The 20138-nt window shown below is 38.9% G+C and overlaps 1 protein-coding gene across 8 annotated transcripts in view; it reads left to right on the top strand.

Annotated features, from left to right (window-relative positions):
* The window catches only part of FNDC3B (fibronectin type III domain containing 3B), a 357900-nt gene that overhangs the window by 153565 nt on the left and 184197 nt on the right, over positions 1–20138 (top strand). The window contains exon 1 of one of the 8 annotated variants that reach the window (XM_027111779.1): positions 10069–10185. The exons of the other annotated variants lie outside the window; for them this stretch is intronic. The gene's annotated coding sequence lies outside the window, so the exon portion shown is untranslated. Of the gene's footprint in view, positions 1–10068; positions 10186–20138 lie in introns of those variants that run through there. 8 annotated transcript variants of the gene reach the window in all.

The raw sequence follows: 20138 nt of genomic DNA, 5'->3' as shown, positions 1-20138 counted from the left end.
CCCGGTCCGGGAAGATCCCACATGCAGCGGAGCGGCTGGGCCCGTGAGCCATGGCTGCTGAGCCTGCGTGTCCGGAGCCTGTGCTCCGCAACGGGAGAGGCCACAACAGTGAGAGGCCCGCGTACCGCAAATAAAAAAAAAAAAAAGCTATTACTATTTGCCACTTTGAAGTTGTGTGTTTTTATGAATGACTACTGTCATGAACTTTGATCTAGCACTGAAGACCACAACAGCTTAGAAGAACCCACTGTTTGGTTCCTATCTAGTAGGTTCTTGTCAAGTTCATTATGTCTTCCACATGCACATAACCTTTTCATTTATAAAAGGTTGCAGAAAGGATTTCCCATTTCTTCCTACCAGGTGGAGTTAAAAAATGTCCTGCCCTCTTTCTGGTTCATTATCTTTCTTCCATTATACCCACCGATTGTCCTGATAGCCTAGAAATTGATTAAAATCAAGCAATCCAGATAGACATGCAAGACACCTAGTCCTGTGCAATCCTGTCTGAAGAATTCTTTGTGCTATAAACACAAGCATTTCTATTTTCCTTCCTTTCATTCTTATTTTGGGGAAGGTTGAGACATTCAGTTCTTCTACAGAATGCATTTACTCTATTTTCAAGTGTTTAAAGATTGAATTGGTTCTTCCGAAGCAATCATTTCTTACTGAGATTTGAAAGAGAATGTTTTGATTTAAAAACTTATGAACAAAAGTTAATTTCTTTCTGTCTGCAATATGTCATGTTACTTTGTATCATTTTATTTAGAATATGTTTATCAGAGTAGCAGGAAAGTTTAACTGCTGTTGCCAGAAAACAGGCCAAGGGATTCTGTGAACTTTGTATTGGTAATTTAATTCCTTACAAAGAAATAATTTGTCTAATGTAGTCACTGTGTTTTGTAATTACAAGGAAGTAATTATACTGCACTAATTTATTTTTTATAAATTTATTTTATTTATTTATTTTTGGCTGCATTGGGGTCCTTTTGCTGCGTGCGGGCTTTCTCTAGTTGTGGCAAGCGGGGGCTACTCTTCATTGTGGTGCATGGGCTTCTCATTGCGGTGGCTTCTCGTTGCGGAGCATGGGCTCTGGGTGCGTGGGTTTCATTAGTTGTGGCACGCGGGCTCTAGAGCACAGGCTCGGTAGTTGTGGCGCACGAGCTTAGTTGCTCCGCGGCATGTGTGATCTTCCCGGACCAGGGCTCAAACCCGTGTCCCCTGCATTGGCAGGCGGATACTTAATCACTGTGCCACCAGGGAAGCCCTATGCTGCACTCATTTAATGTAGGTTTTGTTTGTTACCTCTCTTTAAAAAATTCATTGCAGTAAGTGTATATCAAATTCTCACTGAATTGCTAGCTCTTGGGAGCTATCGCTGCTTTTGGAGACCATATCTTCTATTTTACTTAGTGTCTAAGATTTTAAAAGGCAGGCAATAAAGAGGAGAGTGAATATAATTGACAAAAAGTGATTGCAGATGTTACAAGTCTCTGGAGATAGGCCAGAAGTGGAAGAGGGTGTTGAAAGCTGAAGTTAGGCTTTCAAAAGTTGCGAAGCTTAAAGAATTTCCATGAATTAAGCATTCTTGGAGTTGCTTTCATCTCTCTCCTTTTCCAGCAGTGGAACTTTTTCTGTGATGCTTTGTATACTATAGCTTTTAAATTTATGGAACCTGGAAAATAAATCATTGAGTTCATATACTGTCATCTGTTTCTTTTCGATGTCTAAATAAGATTTAGGATTACATATGCTTTTCTCCTCACCTCCATGATAATATTTTTGTAAAAAAACTCCAAATTTGGGATTTGAGCGTTGTGGCAAAGTATTTCTAAAATTAGCATCTGAATGGCTAAAGGAGATGTGGCATGTGTGTGTGCGTGTGTATATATACGTATATATATGTATGTATACACACACACACACACACACACACACACAATGGAATACTCTCGCCGTTAAAAAGAAGGAAGTACTGCCATTTGCAGCAACATGGATGGACCTAGAGATTGCCATACTAAGTGAACTCAGACAAAGACAAATATCGTATATCACTTTTATGTGGAATCTAAAATATGATACAAATGAACTTATTTTACAAAAGAGAAACAGACTCATAGACATAGAAAACAAATTTATGGTTACCAAAGGGGAAAGGGAGTGGGGGAGGGATAAATTAGGAGTTTGGGATTAGCAGATACAAATTGCTCTGTATAAAACAGATAAACAACAAGGCCCTGCTGTACAGTGCAGGGAACTATATTCAATATCCTGTAATAAACCATGATGGAAAAGAATATGAAAAAGTATACATATATATGTATAACTGAGTCAGTTTGCTGTATACCAGAAACTAATAAATATTGTAAATCAACTATACTTCAATAATAAAAAAAAAAAGAATTAAATGAGACCATGGAACGTGACCAACCCTACCTTATTTTCCAGGTGAAGAGACTAAGGCTCAGAGAAGCCACATAATTTGCCCAAGATCACACAGCACAGAGCTGACTGGAGCCCAGGTCCTGTCAGCCTCATATCACTGAGTCTTTGTGTGTGTGTTTATTGTTTTTAATCCTTGTTCTCACAAAATCACTTTTATGTCAGTATTTTGTATATATACTATTGTTGATATCAATACGTTGGCATAGTCTGTGGGCTGTGGAAGTGTCTTAGAAGAAATTAAATGATGTTTGCTTTGTGTGTGGCAAGTTATACTTTTGATCTCAAATAATCATCACTGTTAATGCCACAAGAAATGATGTTATTATTGTCATTTTTGTCCTCATCATCATCCCCATTCTAGAGGCTGGAAGGCCTGAGTTTCTCAGTGCTTAAGCAGGGTATTCAAGTGGTAGGTCTAGGTTTCAAATTCTTGTTTAACTTTCAGGTACTGTCTGTTTTGCAGCAAGGTAAATGAGGTTTCAGCTCTCCTACCAACTAGTTGATTGTGGCTCGCTGGAGTGCTGTGTGCAGGATCCAGAAATGGCCTCTGGGCCCAGTGGGAAAGGTGCAGTGCTCGGTGATGTTTACCCCAACCTTGGAATGGGTTTGGAGGTGGCATATGTGACATAAACTGTCAGACCTGTTTCTCCTAAGTGTAGCAAGCTGATTCTTAGTTTCACAGGATAGGAAACACAGTTTTAAGTTTACATGGGAAAATGGAGTTAGGGTTGGTGATCAGACGCTGGAAAACCAGCTCGAATTAACCGAATTCACAGAAGACTTTTTTTTTCCCCCTCTGCTTTATTTTTATTTATTTATTTATTTATTTATTTATTTATTTAATAGCTCTTTATTGGAGTATAATTGCTTCACAATACTGTGTTAGTTTCTGTTGTAGAGCAAAGCGAATCAGCCATATGCATACACATGTCCCCATATCCCCTCCCTCTTGAGCCTCCTTCCCACCCTCCCTATCCCACCCCTCCAGGTCATTGCAAAGCACCCAGCTGATCTCCCTGTGCTGTGCTGCCGCTTCCCACCAGCCAACTATTTTACATCACAGAAGACTTTTATAAGCACTAATACCAATTCAGTAATTTGCTTTCTGTTGCTTGGTATACTTGCATGTATTTATTCAGGGAGGATTGATTCTATAGATAACTTATTTCCTATTTTATTTTGACTATCTTGACCTCCAGTTACAGAGCATGAGGATTTTTGATCTCATTTTAATTTTGGAGATTTTCCCCATAAGGAGCCTGTAGCCTCTGGTGCACTTACTTTTGTAACGAGGACTTAATTACAGAGGTCTGGAACTATAAATTATTATTCATCCGGGTTGGCTGTATCAAATGCGATTCATTTCAGGCTGGAAAGAACAATGTCTTTAAAATATAAACTCAGATAATCATCTGAAAGAATTCATTATTTGAAATTTCAGTATCAAGAAAAATGCAGTTAATTTGCAAATAACTGAATGTCTTAAATGTCTACTTGTGATTGTCTATTAATTCCTCATTTCTGTCCTTCTGCCCCTCTCTCTAAATCTGTAGTCTTGTGTTAACTGTGTTAAATGCTAGGCCCCAGTCTCTCTTTTCTCTGTCCTCTTTCTATTTTTGCTGTCTCACTTCTTTTTGACTTGCACTATCATTTCTTTCCATATTTGGGTTGGTAATCTGAAGTATATTAAAAGGTATTGCAAAATACTTATCCTAATGCAGAGAATGAGGTCATATTACTAAATTTTTCATCGACTAATTACTTTGAGCTCTTTTTATTTTGTCTCGTACCCCGTAGTTCATTGTTGATTTGAAATCTTTTGGGCTCAGTGGTGTTTTCTGCTCCACATGCTCCCTCGCATTTTGGTTGCTGGCTGGTGGCACTTTGTCTAGAATTAGGGAAGCCTGGGTTTGTCTGGCTTTGCTTGGCGTGGCATCTTTCTTTCTTCTCGTGCTGGCGCTCTGTGAGGAAAGGGAGGTGTTTTCGATGTCTAGAAATGGGACCTTGTGAGGAAACTGTAACAACTCAAGGTATCACCACAGAAGGAAGACCAATAAAAATTTTCAAAAATTGCATCAACTTTATAATAGTGGAAGTGCTCACACTGAAGTGTGAGTACAAAAAAAAAAAGGTTAATTATGGGTGAGCAAGCAAAATTTCAAAACCATGTTAACAAGTTAGCCCACTGTAGCATAGTACTGATTCACACATTTGTTCAACCAGCAGCCATTAGTGAGGTCCTGCTGTTTGCCACGTACTCTGGTAGATACCTTGAGAGCTACAGAAATGTAAATATGTGATTCTTGTCTTGTATGACCTTACCTGTCATGCGAAATAAGACATGGACAGGAATGGTACTATACAATTAGGAATGAGATTATATGTCACTATTGTAGATAATAGTCACATTTGATCATCAGACCTGTGTTTCTTTTGGAGTGTTCTTTCACTAGGAAGGGTGAGAGAATTCCTTGGCGGTCCAGTGGTTAGGACTCAGCGCTTTCATTGCCAGGGGTCTGGGTTCGATCCCTAGTTGGGGAACTAAGATCCCCAAGCCACGTGGCATGGCCAAAAAAAAAAAAACAGGGAGGGAGACTGAGACACTCCTAAGATGAAGGTATAGCATTTGTGGAAAACATTCTGTTTGTATGAGTGCTAAGTAATCTTCGGTACAAGGGAGATGATTAGCGTTACAAGTACTGTAAAATTAAATAGCTCATGTAGCTCTTGTTTGCAAATTTAAGTATATTGTCCCCATCACAAACAGTGTCTCCGTGCTGTAGATTTGGAAAGTGGAATTTATGTAAATTCTGAATTTGTTTCTCTTCGTATATAGAACATTTATTAACCTTCTATAATGTGTGAGCAAATACATATATAAAAATTTGACTTTAAAAGCAAATTAGCATTCTTTTGTTTAATAGACATTTTTTTTTTGCGGTATGCGGGCCTCTCACTGTTGTGGCCTCTCCCGTTGCGGAGCACAGGCTCTGGACGCGCAGGCTCAGCGGCCGTGGCTCATGGGCCCAGCCGCTCCACAGCATGTGGGATCTTCCCGGACCGGGGCATGAACCCGTGTCCTCTGCATCGGCAGGTGGACTCTCAACCACTGCGCCACCAGGGAAGCCCTTAATAGACATTTTAATAAATTGAAAATTATTGTCATTTCTTTGTTAAATGGAATTTAAGAATGCTTTCATACACACTTCAAAGTTTTGTTTTCCATATTTGAATTATAACTTACTGCTTCTATATAATCATCTTCTTATCATGGTTAAAATTATACATGGTACTTTTCTATAGGAAAGAATCCAATTGTGGCATAGGTCATATACCTAACTCCAAATTTCTTTAAAAAAATAAAAAAGAAGTATTAAGAGCATTAAGGCTTGATTTAGAATTTGTAATTATGTTTGTGAGTATCTACTCATCTAGTCAGCACTGAAGAGTCACATAAGAACTTAATTTCATAGGTGAATCACAAATAGCTTTAAAAATTTTTGTGTTTTTCTTTTTATCTTGGGCCTAAAGATTTAATGAGTTTAAATTATTTCTTTGGCCTCAACCCGGGTGCTTAGCCTAATTCTAATACCATGGTGAATGGTTACTGTGACTACCATGTTGCTAAGAAACCTGTTATGTTATCAAGTTGCCTTGGTGAAGCGATGGCTTCTTGGGCCTCCTCAGCCCTGCTGGGAGGTGGTTAATCAGAGCTACGAAGGATCTTAGAGAATTTGTTTCCCAGGTTATAACTAATTTTTCATCAGGAAAGGAAACAAAACTAGGTCTGTAAAAACTGACATAAAAGAAAGTCCAAGTTATTTTAAATTAAATTATGATCTTTAGTTATTCACAAAAATAGTTGTGATCCAAGATAAAAAGCTATTTTTGTAATAATTAAATTAGAACAGTTTGTGTATTGAATGGTATGTATTTCTCCCCCTCCTTAACTTTGCCTTCCATTTTTGTTTTCTTAGATTCTTGGAAGTGCATTTATAATATATAGATGAATATTTGAATTGAGATTGTGAGAGAAAAATATGTGTACAATTTGTCACTTGATATAAATTGCTCTTTGCTATGAAATGATTCAACATTTTATTTAAAAAAAAACTACACTATGTAACTTTTTTTTTAATGCACTAAGACTTGTTACTAGGTTAAGAATTTGATTCAGGGCAGAAACCTGGCTTTTGCTAGCTTTGCTTCATGGCAAAAGGTTTCCATCTTAGATAAGTTTGGCATCATTGCAGATTCTTAGAGCTCCACACGTAAGTCAGCATAGTAGTGAAGAATCTGAGAAGTTGTGCTGTAAACTGTTTATCATTTTGGATAACTTAGGCTTCTTCCATATTATTTTCTTCCAATACCCACCTACATTTTGAGGTGCTTGTTTTCAGCAGATGAGGTTTTGATAAACCCTTTCTTGACTGTTGTCCACATGGAGAATATAGAAGGGGTTCTTGCCCATTTGACACCAGTTTTCTTAGAGTAGTACCAGTTAAATCACAAGCTGGCCTGCAGAGCTGGGGGGAGCAGTTCAGGGCATACAGGAGTTGGGTACAAGCAGTTAAGAGCCCAGGCTTGGATGTCAGACTGTCTGGGTTCATTTCTGAGTCTTCTGCCTCAAACTTTCTGACCTTAAATGAGTTAGGTAATGACTGTGATCCTAGATTTCCTCAACAGTAAAAGAGGGATGATAACAGTTTCTACCTCAAAGAGTTGTGAGGATTAAATGAGATTATGTGAAATGCTTAGGATGATTTCTGGCACTTACTGTGAACCTTCGTAAATGTACGATGTTAATTATCATAGAGGATATTTTTGGGGGACTATGAGAGTTTCTTCAAATCTTAAAAATTTAGGTAGTTGACATTTGACAAGCCCTCACCCAGAAAAGCTTTTAATTGCTGGGAAGAGTTTTCAGATTTAAACATTTTTATTTTATGTTACACTTTTTATAGCTTATTTCCATTTATTCTTTTTCCTTGAGTTTGGAGTTGGGCATTCTAGGTGTTGGCACCAACTCTTGTTCTCTCTGGGGCTTCAGTTTTCTAATCTGTAAAATGGAGGGGTGGAGGTGGGATTTGGTTGTCTCAAGTCATGCCTAGCTCTGTGATCTGAGCTCTGGGTGTGCATAGTGAGAGGTTCCATTTTGAACAGAAGGGGGTCTAGAGTTTGAAGACAGCCTGAAAATCTGAAAATCAGAATGGGCCACATGAATGATAGCAGCAAGAGCTCTCGGAGGCAGTAAGTAAGTGGACATTCTTTATGTTTGGGTTAAATATATGCTTTAAGCTATCATTTTACTCTTTTTAAAAAATAATTGCTTAAAATTTTGAAACAGCCTCAAACTTACAGAATTGTTGCAGATACAGTGCCACAAAATATCTTATGGCACTAGTTGGCTAAAACCAATTTATTTTTGGGAAATAATTTGAATGGTACAAAAACTTTGTTTTTAAATAGTACAAATATAGCTTGAATACTAAAAAAAAAAAAAAAAAAATCTCTGGAGAGTAAATTGGTCTCCTGATGTCCTTCACTCCTGAATACCTTAGTTGTATTTTCCTTACAAACAAGGACATTCTCCTGCATAACAACACAAGCATCAAAATTAGGAATTTTGATGGTTGTGTTTTTATTATGTCCTGTCAGGAGGTCATGATTTTGACTTGTCCCATACTGATGATGATCATTTTGATCACTTGATTAAGGTGGTATCTGCCAGTCTTCTCCATTGTAGACTTTCTTATTTTCCCTTTGTAACTAATATTTTGTACTAATAAGTATCATTTTGATCACTTGATTAAGGTGGTATCTGCCAGTCTTCTTCTCCATTGTAGACTGTCTCATTTTCCCTTTGTAACTAGTAAGTATATTCTGTAGGGAGATATTTTAAAGTGATGGAAATACATCAATATCAAAATGTCAATTCATTTATTTATTTATACTAATACAAATGCATGCTTTGGTTTGGATTCAGTTTAGTGGGTTATAATCCATTACTAACATTATTTTGGCGCTCAAATAAAATCTCTTCCAGCCATCTTATGTATCCTTTTAATACATCCCCATCATTCTTTGAGTACTTCTTTTCTGGTACAAAAAGATGTTGCAGGCTCTTCTTGAAGTTTTCCTGCCTTAGTCCTCAATTAACCATTTCCTTAGGAAACCCTGGTTTCTTTTAGTAGAGAATGATATTTAGAATCCAAGATCTGGGTAGTACGTGGGGCCATTACTATTGGGGTTGTACCTCTCCAAGACTTTCAGTGGACAGAGCTGGAGAATACTTGAATTGTATATATGTACATACTTAACACACTCATATAGATATACATATGCATAAAAACACACATGAGTACACATTTTATATGTATTTCTACATCTTACTGTATATATTGAAATCTGTGAGTTTATACTGATACTTGTAATTCCAATCCAACACAAGGGTTCTCGTTTTCCTCACCAAGTTTGTAAATCTCCCTTCTATTATAGTGAGAAGTCTGACTCCCTGTATATGTAACCAGCCTCACAGTGTTTCCCCTGCTTTACCCCTTTGGCTGATACCGCGTGTCAGACGGCCTCACTGCATGGACACCCTTCTTGCCCAGTGCCAGGCTGCCACCATGAGTGATATCTTCTTGCACCTGACCTGTCTCCAGATCCCCATGCTAGGCCACCCTTTTAAGTGGCCTCTCCATGCTGGACTGCCTCCACACCTGGACATCCTCTTTACCCCACTCCAACTATCCCTCCCCATGTCCAACTGACCCTCTAACCCTGGGATGCCTACCTTGTGGGGAGAGAACAGGAAGAGAAAGAAGTAAATGAAGAACTATTTTCATGTCTTTCACATGCCTAGTGAAGGAGTGATAGCTGTTAGGAATATTTATTTATGATAACACTATTGTCCTAATCACATCAAGGAAAAGGTTACATATATAATTATTTTTGTCCTTTGGGTTGCGTTTAAACAAATGAATGCAGTGGTGTATGTGCCCACAATTCACTGGCTTAGTTTGGAGCATGAAACTGAGTAAAATGATCTTGTCGTCTGGAGAGAGGAGAGAGGAGCATTTGAAGAAGTGAATTTTCTTTTTCTCAAAAGTGCACCTGAGTACCTTGGCCTTTATTTAATTTTTAGTGAAAGGGCTGTCTTTGTGGCAATTGTTGCCAATATAATTGCTGCCATATGCATATGTGGGCAGGAGGAAGTTGAATAGCACTTGCTAGCTAAAACCAACTTCTTAGTGAATTTATTTGAACAACGATTCATAATTTTTATGCTTATGATCTTATCCCTGTGTGGATGTTCGGGCCAGCCATGTTTTCAGAGCTCCCTGTTCCAGCCAGCCTCTCTAAGGGCTCCTACAGTGAAGTTCTGTTAGCGCTTCCATTGGAAACCTATCACAGGGCCGGGTTCTGGCCGAGTGCCCTTCTCAAGAAAGCCACAACCCCAGCGGGGAAAGCACAGGGTGGAGTTTTTCCACTCAGATCCTGGCAGCTCTCCAGAGGCTTTAGTGTCTGTGAGGTTTCTTCTCCTTCCTTTCTTACTTTAAAAAATACTGTAACACTACTACTTGGACATATTTGGGATGTAGGCTGTGTGTGTGTGTGTGGGGGGGGAGTGGGGGTTGGAGGGCTAGAGGTGGGCCTTTTAGTTGGCTCCCCAGCAGTGCTCTCCTACCACTGGCTTTCTGGTGAGAGTGACCTCATGAGAAGTAGTGGCAGTACTATAAGGTAAGTCTGTACCTCTAGAGGATTTCCCTGTCATGGGCATTTTATTTCCCTGTGGTTGTCTGAGTAAGGCAATGGGAATCTCCTGCTGGGTCTTTAACCTCTTTTCTATAGCATTCTTTGTACAGATTGCTGACATATTGAGAGACAAAGTCATTCATCTCAGTTCCTCACCCCCCAGCCTGTGGAGTATTACAAAATGGCAGCTGTTTAACCTTCATGTCTTCGTAGCGCCCAAAGCTGGACTTCAGATGTACAACAAATAATTTTTTAGTGTGAACATGTTCCTTGCAGTATTTGGAACAAATAATTGTGTATCTGAAATTCAAATTTAACTGGGTGTGACCTGAGTGTGTCTTTTATCTGGCAACCCTACTTCATGAGTTCTTGCATGATGCAATAACTTGGATACCTGTTATACTTAGAATAATATGTATGCATGATCAGTTTCTAAAAAATTGGCAGTCTTCACAAATAAACCCTTGAGTGGATGAAAATTTGAGGCTTGATCTTAACCCTCCTTAAAGGGCAACTGAATTGCAATTGAGCTGGCAAATCACATTTGTCAGGTTCTCGGACTAAGTTAAATCAGCCAGCTTGAGGTAGGAATTTGAAGTTACAGCATCCAGAATTTCTGATTACCTCTTTTTTCCCTCCTCCTCTTTAATGACTTTTCAGCTTACAGGTTAGAAATTTCAGCTACGCCTTCCCTTCATAAAAAGCCTCTTTTCTTTATTCATTTAAAAAGATAGCTATCTGAGGTTGTCTTTGTGCTTGTAGGAAAAAGAAAGAGTTTTATAACGTCTTCCGCCTTGCTTTGTCTTTTATTTGGTCAGTATTTCCTTTGGCATATTCTACAAGAAGACAGGAGAGCCCCGTGCAATACAAATAAAGTTCTCTCCCGCCCTCTGTGAGGGCAAGTGGTTATTAAGGAATTCTCCCAAACTGAACGATTTATTAGGTACCTTCCCAGATACCTTTCCCAGATAAAGAGTTTGTCGTATTATGACATCTTGAGATTGCCTTATTAACCCTTTGTTGTTGAATGAGCAGAGTCCTGGTGGGGCCCTTCTGTCCTCAGCTCTGACATTTTCATCTTCCCCTGAGTCTGGTCCATGACCCCCGGAAGAGATTATTTGAAAGCACATTCATAAGTTGGCTCCACATTCATGATTTGGCTTAAATAGAATCAGGAGTTACTTGAGGCTTTTTACTGCTTTAGTGCAGGGTTGGCAAACTTTTTCTGTAAAGGACAAGATAGTAAATATTTTGCTTTGCAGACATATGGTGTTTGATGCATATTCTTTATTTCTTTTACAACCTTTAAAAATGTGAAAACCATTTTTAGCTCCTAGGCTGTACAGAACCCGGCCATGGGCTGGCAGTAGTTTTCCTAAGAGTGTTTGCTCTCCTAAGTATGTTACATGGAGAGTTCTCTGGGTTCTGAGATTTACCCTCCACTTCCAACTTATATAGAAGTGATGTTGGTGGGGAGATAAGGTAACAAATGAATACTTAGTAATAAGAATATGTTAGTGTTATAAGCTGTGGGGAATGTCATATCCTGGAGGACACTGCCCCCTCTTCCCTCAACCTTCCCTGTGACATGTTTTTATGTCATACTCATATTTTTATTTGATTTCATACCTATACTAAGAACGATGGCAGAATTCTGTTAGCAGGTCTGTAGGAACAACTGGTCAAACAGCAAGTTTATGCCCACAGTGGGAGAAAGCGAGATAGGCCATGAGTTTGTCTTCTGTCTTTGTGGGGTTGTTTGTTGGTTTTACCCATGACAGAGAGGATTTGGTGAAAGTTTGGGTAGAACCAGATGTCCTAACCTGTCTTGCTGTCTTTCTGAAATGACAAGTTTTAAACTGCGTAGTATTTTGAAACCTTATGGGGAGGAGGGGTATCATATTCACATAAACTCCACAGGAAGTTGCTATTTGATTTGCTCTACCTTTTCTCTGACTTCCTGTGAAAGGTTATACTTGGTGTTCTTCCAGATTGCAGTGCTAACAACATCCATGATCCCAAAAGCACCTTAAGGGGATTGACAGCCCTTTAGATTCATCATACACTTCATACCTTTCCTGCTGCTGTTCTTGCTGATTGTATAAAGCCATTCAGTCACTCCTTGTCTATTATTATAAATAGAAATTGGTTTTTTTCCCATCACTTTTTCCCTCTAGACCTTTACAAATGATTTTTGGGCCCAAATGCAATTGTGAATAGACAGGCATAGCTTCTAGGAAAGCCGTTGGGACGCACTGAATTGTGACTGTTGGACAAAGGCATTCTGTTTAGAAGGCTTGTCCCAAAGTGGTGTTGGAGTCTGAAAGAAGGGCCGCCAGCGTCTGGTTGTTTCTGCTGTGAACTAATAGGGAAGCTGATGTTTGCTGAGTGGATGGCTGTGCTCACTGTCCAAACAGATCTCTGTTTGCCAACTGTGAACATATTGCTGCCTCTGTGGGGCACTCCATCATGCCTTGAATGGGTCCTCTTGTGTTCAGAATTTTCTGACTCAGAGAGACGGAGAGAAAAATATTTCTTTCAGAGTTAAGCATTCACTGTAGCACCCATAGAGAGTCTCATCAGACCCTTAGAAACCAGGCGTGCACCAGAGATGCTTCTTAAGGAGAAAGGGGGTAGAGAAAAAAGGAAGAAAGCAAAAGACAGCCCTATTGAAATGCCTTGATTCTGGCCACTTGTGGCCAAGTTCTTATAAATAAACCAGGCTGCCTTTGTAAGCAGAAAGAATTGTGAGAATATTCCTGATTTCCCCTGAGCAAAATAAAACTTTCAGTACTGAGTTTCCAACTCATGGCTCATTTCTGTTCACTTCTACACATACACACCTCCCAAAGCATATAATGCATTCATAATATGTTACTAAATGGGTAATAGAGTTTCATTCTACCTGAATAATTCCTTAAGAAAAGGTTAATTGATATATAGGAGTTTTAATTACTTTATAAACTTTTTGTAGAGTTCCAAACTTATTCTATAAAATAAACTGGAATTTTTTTTGTCATTTTAGTCCCTTTATTGAGTCATTTTCTGCACTGAAGTCTGCTTTTTGGGCAAGATCTAGTATTAGCTGCATGAATTGAGGACACAGCTCATAGGACAAGGTTAGATATTCTTTGCAAATTACCTGTTCTATGTTTTAAGGTTTAGAAACCTGGGATGAGTGGTGGTGGGAGAGAACCAACAACATTGTCTGGCAATGCAACTAAATGAGTACATGGTACATCCAGGAAACATCCATTTGGGCCTAAGTTATTCGTCAAGTGCCTGTTAAACACTGGGCCAACTTTGCTTGGTATTGTGGGGGAAATGAAGAAGGTTTCTTGTATCTGATGGGAAGGACAGTGCTTTTATGAATGGAAATGTAGATCCCATGCAGCAGTAAATCTATGTTGCTTTCCCTCAGCCGATGAGAAACCAATATTGATTTGCCTAGTTGGAGTGAATGATTTTTTGGCTTAACCTGATAGAAGGCTTAAAACCAGGATCATCACCCCATCCCAAGCTATGGCATTAACCATTTTTGTTGATGGATAGGTATTAATCATTTTTATTGTCTGGATATTGGTATTAATCATTTTTGTTGTTTGGATAATTTTATTTGTGATTACCTATACTCATAGGAAAATCTGAGTCTATTACCTTACTTGGTTAAAACTGGAATATAACAGGAGTAATAGGGACCGTTGGGATGGAGAGAAAATGGCAGCTGTGGCTGTGGTATAATAGTAATAATCCCAGCTGACCCATCAGGGAGCCAAGCACGTGTCAGGCATTCTTCCAAGAAGCATTTCACATCTACTAACTCACTTCTTCCTCTGGTAATCTTGTGAGATTGGTACTATTACCTTCTTTGTTTTGCAGATGAATTGGTACTATTACCCTCTTTGTTTTGCAGATGAGGAAACTGAGGCATAGAGAGAGGTTTAGTAATATGCCTAGGATCACACAACTAGTAACTGGTAGAGCTGGGAATTGAATCTGGAAGAGTAAGGCCCAGTATCTATGCCACAACTACTCCTCTCTGGTTAGCCGGTAAATAAATCTGCATTCTCCTTGCAGAGTTTCAGTTTATCTTTTATTTCTTGCAGTGTGTTTTGGAGAAGTGTTTAAAGTTACTCAAAATCCGAATTCTAGGAAGTAAGATCACTTCAGAAAGATAATATGTTCTGTAGGTAAAGGAATTTGCCCTTCTCCGATATCTGTTTTAATCACAGAGAAAAGTTCCATGTTTAATTTGTTCCTTGGTAGTTACTATACATTGATTGAATTACATTGTGGTTTAGTAGGTAGGTGGGTAATAAATTTTGTTCAGCCCTTAATTGGCATTTTTATTTTAAATTTGAAGGTAATGAATCGTTAGCAAGTATCTTAATGTAAAATCAGGGTATTTATATATTCTTGTATACTATATATGAAAAATGAAAAGTAGATATATAAATTATTCAACCATTTATTTCTTATAATGTGATGAGGGAAAGAAAAAGAATAAGGATAAGGCTTGGAAAGAATGTTTTTAGGCTAATTTTTACTACTGTAAGGTAATATGACGATTGGCGGCATAATTAGTTTTTCTCAAGGGACTGTAGGGCTGATTGAAATTGGCCAGTTTAAGATGATTTTTTTAGCAGTTATATTTATTGCAGCTCATGAATGCTATGTTTAGTAGTTACTGGTCATCTGAAATGGTGCACCAAGTGAAGAGGAGGTCACATGGCTCCCGAATAGGAGTCGAAATAGTGCATGAATAACATAAGGCAAGTTTTGTCATTCATTTCTATGAGTCCATCAAAAAGGAAGTTCGTTTAGAAGTATATTCTAGAGAGTATATTCCAGAAAAATCAGTTATTTAAAAAAAAAGCAGATCATACTGTACTGTGATGTTTTATGTAGTTTATAAACCTATCCAGAAGTTTTAGAATTGAGTTTTCTCTAAAATGAGAATGTGTTCAAGTTTTTCTTCTTTAGAGAGAGACATTATGACAGAAAAGAGTAGCTTAGCTTTCCACCTCTCCTGATTACTTACAGGACTCTTTGTTTTGGCCTTCGTTGCCTGTGCTAGTTTTGTTTATTTTGTATGTCTTGGGTCCATTTTGCCTGTTTGGGACCTGTTTTTGAGGGGCTCACAAACTCCCTACTAGAGCTCATTAGAGAGTGGTGACTTCACATCCACAAAGGTGGCCCCATCTTTCTGAATGACACCTACGATCACCACCTTAATATTCTAGCAGCTGCCATCCGGTAGTTTTCAGCAGTCCTTTCTGCCTGGTTTAGGATTAGTCTGTAAATTTCAGCTAAGATGTTGATTTGTGTGAAAACCTGGAGAAATTGGAAAACTTGTTTGGTGTTACTTTTGTTTAATATCCACTTAAATGTAGAAGTAACATAACATTTTAGCACTTGTTTCCCAGTCATTAAGAGTAAATCATTAAGAAACAATGAATATCAAATGAAAAATAGAATCTACAGGGGGAAAAAGGTGACTAAAGCGCCCTGTGGATCACGTTTGGCCACTTTCTACTTTTGTATACATACACTTCAGATTGTTAGGTTTCTGTTTGATAAGTTTTGATAGGCTAGACTCTTGCAGATGCATTCAATCATTTTGTGAGTAGTGGATTTAGTAAAATTAGGGCATTAAAAGATAACTAAATAAAACGTTATCAATAACACTAGTTCTTTTTCCAGGGTCTTTAGAGAGAAGATTTGCTTTTTTAACTTCCTGGTAAATCTCATCCTGTATAGCCCAGGTTAGGACCGTACCTTGGCATTTAAGATCTTAACCTTTATTTCTTCCTTTCCTTCGGCTTTTTTTTCTTTTTTTTTTGCGGTACGCGGACCTCTCACTGTTGTGGCCTCTCCCGTTGCGGAGCACAGGCTCCGGATGCGCAGGCTCAGCGGCCATGGCTCACGGGCCCAGCTGCTCCGCGGCACGTGGGATCTTCCCGGACCGGGGCACGAACCCGTGTCCCCTGCATCGGCAGGCGGACTCTCAACCACTGCGCCACCAGGGAAGCCCCCTTTGGCTGACTTTAATAAGAATATTGTGAGGTGACCCTCTGGGATGAAGAAAACAGAGGGAGTGATGAAGCACAAATTAAAGGAATCTGGCATTTCTCCGAACTGCTGGACAACAACAGTAGTTAGAACTTTAATTACTATGCAGTCATAGTTTAGCTTGACATACCCTCCACTGTCAGAAGTGGCTTTTTCAAAACATGGATAATAATAGGTGAATGTGTCTTAAGCCCCTCCCCATGTAGCTTTCTTCCGGAGATGTGGGACTGGGGTGCAGGGAAGGTGGGAAGCAGATGGAGGAGACAGAATATAATTTATTCTTTTAAGCGGAAAGTGTTGTTTATTGGTTATTCCATTACAAGAATTAATGAGACTAAGGGGAATGTAGAACTCCTTAAAACATGGGATAAAGCAGTATTTTTCGTTACATTGAGAATGAGTTTTAGAAAACACATGTATTTGTAAGACATTGCATTTTAATGCAAATCAGATGTATCGCCAAGTCCATGGGATGACCAGACCTTCCTAGGACTGTTTACGCTCAGTCTTTCCAGAGGTATCACACTTTTTTCGTTTGTTTTTGGCTGCATTGGGTCTTAGTTGCCACGTGTGGGATCTTCCGTTGCAGCGTGCGGGCTTCTCTCTATTTGTGGCGCCTGAGCTTCTCTCTAGTTGTGGCGTGCGGGCTCAGTAGTTGTGGCGCGAGGACTTAGTTGCCCCGCGGCATGTGGGATTTTAGTTCCCTAACCAGGGGTCGAGGCCCGTCCCCTGCATTGGAAGGTGGATTCTTAACCACTGGACCACCAGGGAAGTCCCTCAAACTTTTTTAAAGTAAATTTTTTTACTTTGCTAAACACTTGCCCTAAGAGTTCTGAACCAGTGGTTGTATGCCTTCAGGATATGAGGAAGCTAGACATTCATGGCTGTTATCAGAAATTGTCTTCAGTCTTAGGTTTAATGCGTAGTGAGACTGCCAGTCTCTTGAAGGGGACAGTGACCTGCCTTTTTTTGTGAATTTTGAACATTTAAAGACTAAAACTTGGTTTATGTTTAACTGAAGTAAAGCAAATACATTAGTTACAGGAATACTGAGTTCAACTAACATTCAGTGAATTTGAATTTAAAGGAGAAAGGAGGGGGTAGGGTACATTTATTTCAGTGAACTACTCTGTAATTCCAAGTTGGAAGTTTTTGTGCAAGAAATGAATTTTGGTAATTTCTGGGACATTAGACTTAAAGCTGGTTCTGTTTTTTTTTTCTTCTTTAAATTTTTTAGCTATACATATACATATATCCCCATATCTCCTCCCTCTTGTGTCTCCCTCCCACCCTCCCTATCCCACCCCTCTAGGTGGTCACAGAGCACTGAGCTGATCTCCCTGTGCTATGCGGCTGCTTCCCACTAGCCATGTTTTACATTTCGTAGTGTATATATGTGCATGCCACTCTCTCACTTCGTCCCAGCTTACCCTTCCCCTTCCCCTTGTCCTCAAGTCCATTCTCTACATCTGCGTCTTTATTCCTGTCCTGCCTCTATGTTCTTCATATCCATTTTTTTTCTTTAGATTCCATATATGTGTTACCATGCGGTATTTGTTTTTCTCTTTCTGACTTACTTCACTCTGTATGACACTGGCTTCACTCTAAAGCTGGCTCTTAATGATTGTTCCAAATCGTGTTGTTAATGGGAATTTTGTGCTTGTGTTCACAAACCTCTTAATCATCCACTGAGCCATTGGATAGGTCTACAGATTGGGATTGTGAACTCTCTGATTTCTTTCAGTTTCTTCTCAGACTATCCCATATTTCATGAATCTTAAAAAACACTTTTCTACTCCCATTTTAACATCTTTTGAATTGTCATGCATCTTATACTTGACTGAATGTCAATTGAAGGCAACATTTTTTCTTTTTCAGTAGCATATGAAATTATGTTGTCTTATAGATGGTATCTTTGACTTGGTGAAATATGATATTTATAAAAATATACCCCTATGCTACACATAATAAGATGCATCATTTGTTTTTCTTCTTCTTACTCTGTTGAGCCACAGTAGGGATTCTAGACTTTGGACCACTAATAAACGTAGATGAATTTAAATTTAATGTTTTGAATGGGTGATCCCTTTGGGAACCACATTAGTTGAGAGTTCTATAAGTTGTTATAAGCCCATAGCAATATGGTTGTACTGCTAACAGTCCTCATGAAAAACCTGAAGCGTGGGGTAAAATGAGAAACTGGGTTCTTCTCAAAAAAGGAAAATTCTGTTTTTTAAAATAATAAATTCACATAGAATCAAGAATCTGTGAGAAAACCTTTCCAGAATATTTCACAGATTATATTGGCACTTTCGAAAAAATTAATGAGATTTAGCTAAGTTGGAAGGTGGGCACAAACTGTTATTTTCATTCTTTTTCTTGGGGAGGAGAGCTGGGTAGGGAGTGATGGAATAAAGGCCATCCAAGTTATTGACATGTTTCAGTAAAATGAATCAGTATTATTAGGTTGCTTTAGGATTTAAGAAAACCTAAGTATTAATTTTTCGTAAGATCCTGCATTTTTGGAGTCCTCTTTAAAAAACTTTGTAGCCACATGCAAAAAATGAAAAGATTTGCTTATGAATACCCAAATGGGTATAAATGTTGAGAAGAATAAACTAAAGTTTTAGGGAAGAAAATGTTCTTTTAACTGGCTCAAGTGAGAGAAGTATCAGCTGAGAAGTTACCTGCTTTTTAGATGTTTTACCCACGTGTAGAAATTTTGCCACTGACACATTTGCAAAAGTTGAGATTGAAAACGAGGAAGTATCTTGATCACAGACATGTCATTTAATGCCTAACTACTAACTATTCTGTTACAAAAACCTTTGGGTTAATGACAATGAGATTACTTCATATGAAGTGAACTTTATATTATGATTTCATTTGACAGTACACTCACATACACCTAAAAACATATAAACTATAGTATCTAAATGATTTCATATAATATCACATAAAAGATACTCATAGCATATAAATGTGAAGATATACATATTTAAGTAATGACTATAGTGCTGATTCTGATACCAGTGATCTCAATAACCTAGTATAATCCAGAATGCAAAAACAGTGAAATCATGATCTCTCTCAGGTTTGAACTTAGCAGTTCCCTGTTGTTTGGGCTTTGCCTAACGCCTGCAGTGAGTTGAGTTCTCAACTGCAGAGGCCCATGGGTCACCAAAGGCATGGAGCACTCAGGGATTCATCCTCATTGGTCAGCTGGCCTTGGTGTGGAGGAGAGGCCAGTGGTCTTATTTCTGTCTGAGCTTGACTGTGAATAGACCAGGGCAGTGATGATTCTCCACACCTTGTGCTTACAGAGTGATGGAGTGTAATGTTTTTATTTTATTTTTAAAAATATTTATTTATTTGGCTGTGTCGGGTCTTAGTTGCGGCACACGGGCCCTCTAGTTGTGGCGCACGGGCTCTAGAGCATGCGGGCTCAGTAGTTGTGGTGTGTGGGCCTAGTTGCCCCACGGCCTGTGGGATCTTAGTTCCCCGACCAAGGATCAAACCCGCGTCCCCTGCACTGGAAGGTGGGTTCTTAACCACTGGACCACCAGGGACGTCCCTAGTGTAATGTTTTTAGAACCTAAGAAGTTTTAAAAGGGCTATAGACAAGGTAGATTGTTAGGATGACCAATGGGGATGCAGTTAGAAGCCATGACAAAGAAGGAGAGGGTAAAGAAATCCCAAGTAGTTTTGTCTTTAGGAGGAGGCCTGATGAGATTTAACTCTCCAGGTATCTGAAGTATTGTTTTATGGGATTGAGATTACGTTTAGTCTGTATGACTCTTAGGAATAGAATTCAGATTTCTGCTTATTAAAAGGGAAAACCCATTCTCAATTAAGATTCCTAAAAA

The sequence above is a fragment of the Aethalodelphis obliquidens genome, unplaced genomic scaffold, assembly GCF_003676395.1.
Source record: "Aethalodelphis obliquidens isolate GAN/ISIS:26980383/991018 unplaced genomic scaffold, ASM367639v1 scaffold1, whole genome shotgun sequence".
Classification (NCBI taxonomy): Eukaryota; Metazoa; Chordata; class Mammalia; order Artiodactyla; family Delphinidae; genus Aethalodelphis; species Aethalodelphis obliquidens.
The sequence above is the reverse complement of the archived record's forward strand: the minus strand, read 5'-3'. Positions and strand labels throughout refer to the sequence as shown.